The sequence below is a fragment of the Herpailurus yagouaroundi genome, unplaced genomic scaffold (assembly GCF_014898765.1).
Source record: "Herpailurus yagouaroundi ecotype Mexico unplaced genomic scaffold, PumYag 210, whole genome shotgun sequence".
In the NCBI taxonomy this organism is placed as follows: domain Eukaryota; kingdom Metazoa; phylum Chordata; class Mammalia; order Carnivora; family Felidae; genus Herpailurus; species Herpailurus yagouaroundi.
The window spans coordinates 16,996,680-17,003,384 of NW_024412441.1; the positions used below are offsets into that span (position 1 = coordinate 16,996,680).

Consider the following 6,705-nt stretch of genomic DNA (forward strand, 5'->3'; position numbering starts at 1 on the left):
CAATGTATCGTTATCTCAGAGGGGGAGTCTGAGCCTCAGAGAAGTTGAAGTCAATGTTCAGGGTCATACAGCTGCTAAAGGCCTGAGCAGGATTTACACTCAGGTCAGGCTGCTTCTCCGAAGCCTGGGCGCTTCCCACGCCAGCGCTAGCGAGGAACAAATGGATTATTTCTCAGTCTCTCTACAGCTCCAGGCTGAGCTGGATCATGACCCTCCGGCAGTGTGATTAAGCCTTGTTCTTTGTCTGGAAGTTCAGCCTGTGGCCCCACCCTGTGCCCCCACCAGAATTTCGCTATAAACCAGCTGTCTTTATCTTTTAAAATCTTCAGTGACAAGGCCATTTGTAGGGGCAGGGTCCTAACCCAAAGGAGCAAAGCTCTGCCAGTGGAATTTCTAGTGTAGGGGGAAGTTTTGCTGGGGAGGGTCCTCCGACTTGCTAAGAGGGAGGACTGTGCTGACAAGAGCCCATGTTGGGCTGAAGAGGGAGGTAGAGATTAAAATGTCCTAAAAAATCACCTGGGAGGCGGTTACCAATGCAGATTCCGGTCTCCATCCCTGTAGAGTTTGATTGAGCAATCTGGGGTGTGCCTGGAAATCTGAATTTTTAAACAAGCCCTAAAGGTTTTTGATGTGAGTGGTAGCAGACCAACAAAAAAAATCCCTAAATGGGTTTTACAGGACAAGGAAATCCTGTACAACAAGACTTTCCTTAATGCACCTGAAGATCACACTTGTTTAGATTCATCACACGCTGACTGGTACTGAGCTGAATACTTGAAATCCTTCACTTTTTTATATGTGCCGAGGCAGGTGTTTTCTTGGACCGCAAAAGCACATCCTGACGTTAAACTCTCTTCAGACTCACTTCTTAAATGTGTCCTTTCCACCTAGCCTGACCAAACCTTTCGGATTTTATCATTCAGTGTATTTCCTACCCCGCTCAGCTTTGATGGTCTGCAAATTTGAGAATTCTACCATCCACATCTTCATCTCTGACAAACACGTTGAAGGGGCCAGGCCCAGGCTGGATGGGAAGCTCTCTCCATGCTGTCACAGGCTTCCAGGCCCGTGCCCTGAGGACCCCCATGTCCTTGGACATGTCCAAGGACACATGGCCGGCTCCACCCTGCAGGTCTCCATCACAAAGGCTGCAGCCACAGAGGCTGCGCACATAGGGTGTCCCCCCACCATCCCATCAGGACACAAAGGCCACCTGGATCAGGCCCTAAGCTCACTGCTTACTGCATTTTGGATGCACAAGCCCATCTTTCCACGGTGTATCCAGAACCATGATGTCAAATTCACCAAAGGGTAGAACAGGTTTCTCTCTGCAGTCCCTTCTGAGACCAGGGCCTGCCTCGGCATCTGTGCCGCAGTTGGCCATCTTGAGTGGCTAGGCCAAGAGACCTATGTCCGTGTTTGTGACCCATGAGAGGAGTTGGGATGGGTGGAGAGTGGGGGGCAGGAGGGGAAGGCAGACGCTTGTGAGAATTCAGTTTTCCTCACGGATAAGAGGCTGACGTCGGAATTAGCTGGAAGCCTTGGAATGCAATTCCTCCTTTCCTGCTGGTGGAGGGGGCTGAACCGCTGCCTCAGGCTTCCTGAGGAGGAACTCGAGCCCCTGACTGGTTACTGCATGCGTGCGTGCGTGCATGCGGGTGTGAAGTCGGGAAAGAGGGGAAGAGAGGGGCTCTGGTGACTTCAATGTTCTGGGCCTGTCTGGGAATACAGAGCCCGGAAATTTGATCAGGGACTGAGGAGTGCCAGACGCTTCCCACATTTCTCTGAGGGCTTTCTCACCAGGACTCGGGTTTCTTTGGAGTATCCTTCCCCCTAAGCGTGTCCCCCACTCTAATGGTGGGGGTGGGGTCAGGAAGCAAGCCCCCCCCCATGCCTTAGTTATTCTGCCTAGTGGTCTCTGAAACCACCATCAGCTGCTGGAAGGGAAAAGGGGGTGGGTGTTGGGGAAGAGCCCCCCCCAGCACCCTCAGAGCACTCCACCGGGCTGGCGAGGTCCAGTGCTGGGTATCCCTGGGAAAGGAGGAAGTTTTCCCTTTCTGGGTTCAAGTTGTCCTTAGCCCCCGTGGAACCGTCTCATGCTCCCTGAGGGCAGCTGTTCTGGAACTAACCCCTCCCTCTCTGCCTGCCACCCCTGTGGTCTCTGGCTCCCTGACTCAAGCTCTTTTAGGGGCAGGAGTGAGAGTGGCCACCTCTCAGCCATTACTGGGGGGCACTGGCCCTCCCCATGCCTCAGCTGGTGCCCAGTGGTCAGGAGCACTTTGCTACCCAGGCCTGCCCGACAGGAGCTAAAGGCAGTAGCGGCTATGGCAGAAGTTTTGGTGTGTAAAAAGGAGAGAACATGGAGGTAGCTGAGAGCGGAGAAAAGAGGAGACTGCATCCTGGCTTTTTGGGGGTCAGGATCTGTAGCCGCACAAGCAAGTGGCCCTCAGGGACTCAGCTCTGAGCCACAGCTGTGCCTGCCCCAAGGAGGTGGGAGAGGCCTCTCACCTCAGTTTTCCACGAGGTAGAAATGGGGAACTGAGGACAGACATGAACAGCAACCAAACCTCCTTTATGCCTAGCATGCTCCCCGGGAAAGTCAGGGCCCTGGGTTCAGGTCTACTTTGTCATAAGGTGTCTTTGGGGGGCTTCTCTATCTTGTGGATGTGGGCTGCTGTGACTTCACGGTGAAGTGCCAGGGGTCTGAGATGCCACAGCATAAATGGGGTTCATCCTCCCAAGGTCAGGTTTGCCAGATTATGGGAGGAAAAACTATCATCAATTAAAGAAAAAAATTTTTTAAGTTTATTTACTTCAAGAGAGAGACAGAGTGTGCGAGCGGGGGATGGGAAGAGAGAGAGGGAGAGAGAATCCCAAGCAGGCTCCATGCTATCAGCGCAGAGCCCAACACAGGGATTGAACCCATGATCCGTGAGATCTTGACCTGGGCTGAAATCAAGAGTCAGATGCTAAACCAACTGAGCCACCCAAGCGCCCCCTATCATCATTCTCATACTGAAACAGCCATGTATACGTTACGAAATTGAAAGCATCATTCACACCAATTTTTAAGAAAATACAACATTTCAAACAAATCTCAAACTTGGAGCCCTTTCAAGCTATGGTCCCCAGAGGCTCATTCTTTACTGCTTTCAGACAAATACTCAAGCCCTCTGTACCTCAGTTTCTTCATCTGAGTAGTGGGATAACGGTACTCCTACACTTAACAAGGAGTCTGTGAGGGTAAATGGAGGTGGGGTGTGAGGAAAGGATGGACAGAAGCAGGCATTTCCTCCTCTGTCCCAGCCGCTTTCAGGGCTCTAAGTGCTGCTGTCCCAAGAGAAAACTCTCATTTAATGGTTCACTGGGCTTCCCCCAGCTGAGCTGGGTGTGACAATCTCTGTCTCCTGGCCATGTGCCTGGTCACCCAGTTGTGAATGGCCTGGAGACTTCCTGCTTAAGTCCTCTCCACGATGGGGACGGTCTGATGCAGGGCACAGGGATCTGGGAAGGGTTGGGCATCCCCCAATACCCATCCCTTCCTCCGTCCCAATACCCCTTCCTCAGTCACTGAGTCTGGAGAAGCTGGAGGGAGAGGGGGCTTGGAGGAAGGGATGGGGTATTCCTTCTTCCTGAGGCTCAGAGTACCAGAAGCATTTCCAGTGCTATACCTAGGAAGGAGGTTCTGAACTGCCAAGCTGTGGGCTGAATCTGGACCCTACCTATGTTAGTGTGGCCCACAGCATACTTTAAAATTTGGAAAACCCACCTAAAAAGCTGAATTTATTTCTCATTTATTTAGAGCTTAGGCCTGACCAGTTTGGCCCATAAGACACTAACGGGCCAGAGTAAGCAGTCACTGCTATGTTCACAGCAGACTTTGCCACAGTCCCCACCACTCCCTGATGCCTCCCCCTCCCCCCACCCCAGGCCCACCTGTCCGGCTCTTCCATTCACAACAGCTGTCAGCAACTGTGGGCAGGAGAGGGTGTTCTCTGCATCTCCTGTGAGGAGAGATGTTTGGTCAGCTGGAGCATGACACCCATAGCCCAGAACATGCTCTTAATTTAAAACTGGAACATTTCTGATGCTCTGGAGTGGCTAGTGAGAGTCAGGTGGCAGGGAAGGTCAGGGAAGCCAAGCGGGGTGGAAGGTTCCAGGTCCTCCTCTTCCTGCCTCCGTGGGTCACCATCGGCCCCACATGCTGCCCTGTGCATTGCAGGGGCCTGGGGGCTGTAGGCATAGATCCCCAAGGGAATACAGTTCTGCTGGGGCTACTGGAAAAGAAACCAAATGGTCACATTATCCATTATTTGGATTCCTGACTCTAGTGACCAGTCTCCTACACTGTCTGGGGTAGGTAGGTGGCAGTGTCAGTGCTGACACAGCCCTGCTTCCCTGAAGGGAGTGGGCCTCCGTGTCAGGCTGGCAGTCCCCACTTCCCAAACCTCTCAGATGGGGGGTGACCACAGCGGTGAGGTCAGGGCCCCTCTTTGCCATTCATTCATTCATTCATTCGCTCATTTATTCAGTTCATACTTGTAGAGCGCCTCCTCAGAACCAGCAAATGCCAGAGGCACCACTTCCTCCTGAGCGACCTTGGGCAAGTCACAATCTCTGCACCCACCTCTCTCATCTGTAAAATCAGGGCATCCGTAGCATCCGCCTCTGAGGGTTCTTAGGAAGATCAAATGACACGATGCTGTCTCGGCATGGAGCTGTACGCAGTAGGCGCTCAATAAAAGGTATCCGTGTCCCCAGTACTACGACCACTAAGGCTGGTCAGCTCTGACCTCTGTGGCGTCTTGCCGCCTCTGGCCTCCCCGCTCTCCTCCCGCACTCGAGTCTGGACCCCAAAGCCGGCCCGCCAGGTGCACAGAGGCCCCATTCTCCGGACGCGCGCGCGGCCCCTCGCCCCTCGCCCCTCGGGGGCACCCTGCCCGCTGACCCGGCGACCCCGCCGTTTGCGCGGGCAAAGAGGGGCCTTTTGTTCCGGGGCCGCCCGCCCGGGCCGCGCGGCTCCCGCCCTAATCCGGCTAATTACCGTCCACATGGCGGCGGCGCGCGCTCGCCCACCGCTTTCCCACGGCCGCGAAGAAAGCCCCTCAGTGCGGCGCCAGAACAGAGAGCGATTCAGCCGCCGGCCCCGCGCCCCTCCGCCGCCCCCTCGCTGCGTCGTCTTCGCTCTTGTCCTCTGGCTCTCTCCGCCTGTCGCTCTGGGCTGTCCCCGCACTGTGTCTCTCTGATCCTTTCTGTCCCCCTCCGTCTTCTGTCTCTCTCCTTCTGCCCTTCTCTGCCTGTCCCCTCTGAGGCCTTCCGTCTGTCTCTCTGCTCCCTGGATCTCTCCCCCAGGCCACGGTTCAACGTGCCTGCTCACCTTGGGTCCATCTGGGGTCGCAGTGTGCCTCAGGCCCTCCCTTCTCTCCTTTCTGGGGACCCCAGGGTCCAAGCCCCTTCTAAGTGTGAGGAGACCAAGGATGCGCTGGGCCCACGCCATGACTTTCTCATGGTTTGGGAGGATGTTCCGGGCTCTTTCTGGTGGGAGGCAGCTCCAAGACAGTGAGAAGCATGCGAGATGTCCAGTGCCGGGCCAGGGAAGGTATGGTGGGGCTCCCACAGCAGTGTACGAGGAGGGAGCTGCGGGTGGACCCAGGATGCTCAGCTCATGGTGTCCTGTGTCCAGGCTACAAAGAGGAGCAAACTCTGAAGCAGTCCCAGCCTTGGGGGCAGCCACCAACCGCAAAGGGGTTGGCCAAGGAGAGGGTCTAGGTTGTCCTGGGCATGGGCCTAGGCCAGTCAGTCTGGACAACTGCTCTTCTAGAATTTATCGGGAGTACATGCCCAAAAGGTTCCGGGCAGGCCACCAAATGAGTCTTTTTGGCCACTTTAAGGCCTAAGAAATTCATTCATTCACTCATTTATTCATTCAACAAATATTTATCCAGTGGTTACTATGTGCCAGAAATCATTCTAGGCCACAGGGGAGAAACCAATGAGTAAAATAAAGATCTTGTTCTACATTCTAGGGGGGGTGGGAGGGCGGGGAGGAAATCTGGGTAAATAAATAAGGAAAACAGCTGTCAGATGGTAGGAAGAGCTATGGAAAAATGCTAAACCAGGAAGGTGTGTTGGGAGCTAGGTGAGGAAGGGATCAGAGGATGTCTCCCTGAGTTGGTAACACTTGAACAGAGACTTGAAGTGAGGTCAAAGTGCCTCCACTCCAGGGGCGTGACTGGGCCTACTGTTAAGTTCCTACCACAGATGCCAGGGGACTCTCCCTGGTACCTTCAGGCCCCCATCACTGGGAGATACTGAGACCCACATCGTCTCATTAAGGGGCAGTGGCCAGGAAGGGGCTGGCTGGAAGATGTATGCTACAGAAAAATTATTACTGCCCTTCATTTTTCTTGCCTTTTCCTCACCACTGTTAGGGATGTCCTGACAATGGTAACCTTTGAATGAACAGATCACAAATAAACCCTACAGCCCTGTGGGAAGGATCCTGGTCAGGGCCTGGTGGTCTGTATTCAAGGGAAAATTAGGGTCCTCCCATCTGCAAAGTGACCGAAGCCTTCTTTACATCCAGGTAACTGAGGAGAAAGGATTAGCGAGTTTTGTGAGCTCATAAATCACAAGACGACCCAAGAAAGAAAAGGTGGGAAAGTACCCTCAGTGGGCTCAGATTGGCCTCAGCCAAAGCAGGAA

The 6,705-nt window shown here is 54.0% G+C and overlaps 1 long non-coding RNA gene across 2 annotated transcripts; it reads right to left on the bottom strand.

Annotated features, from left to right (window-relative positions):
- Positions 1-2,920: 2,920 nt before the first annotated feature.
- Positions 2,921-5,963, bottom strand: LOC121016207 (uncharacterized). 2 transcript variants are annotated; one of them, XR_005784164.1, is made up of 3 exons: positions 5,045-5,963; positions 3,937-4,004; positions 2,921-2,949 (listed from the first exon to the last, which is right to left on the bottom strand). It is a non-coding gene; the product is annotated as an uncharacterized LOC121016207 (long non-coding RNA). The 2 variants fall into 2 exon arrangements; XR_005784163.1 differs by lacking the exon at positions 5,045-5,963 and adding an exon at positions 4,628-5,000 and having other exon boundaries at positions 2,931-2,949.
- Between the last annotated feature and the right edge of the window lie 742 nt (positions 5,964-6,705).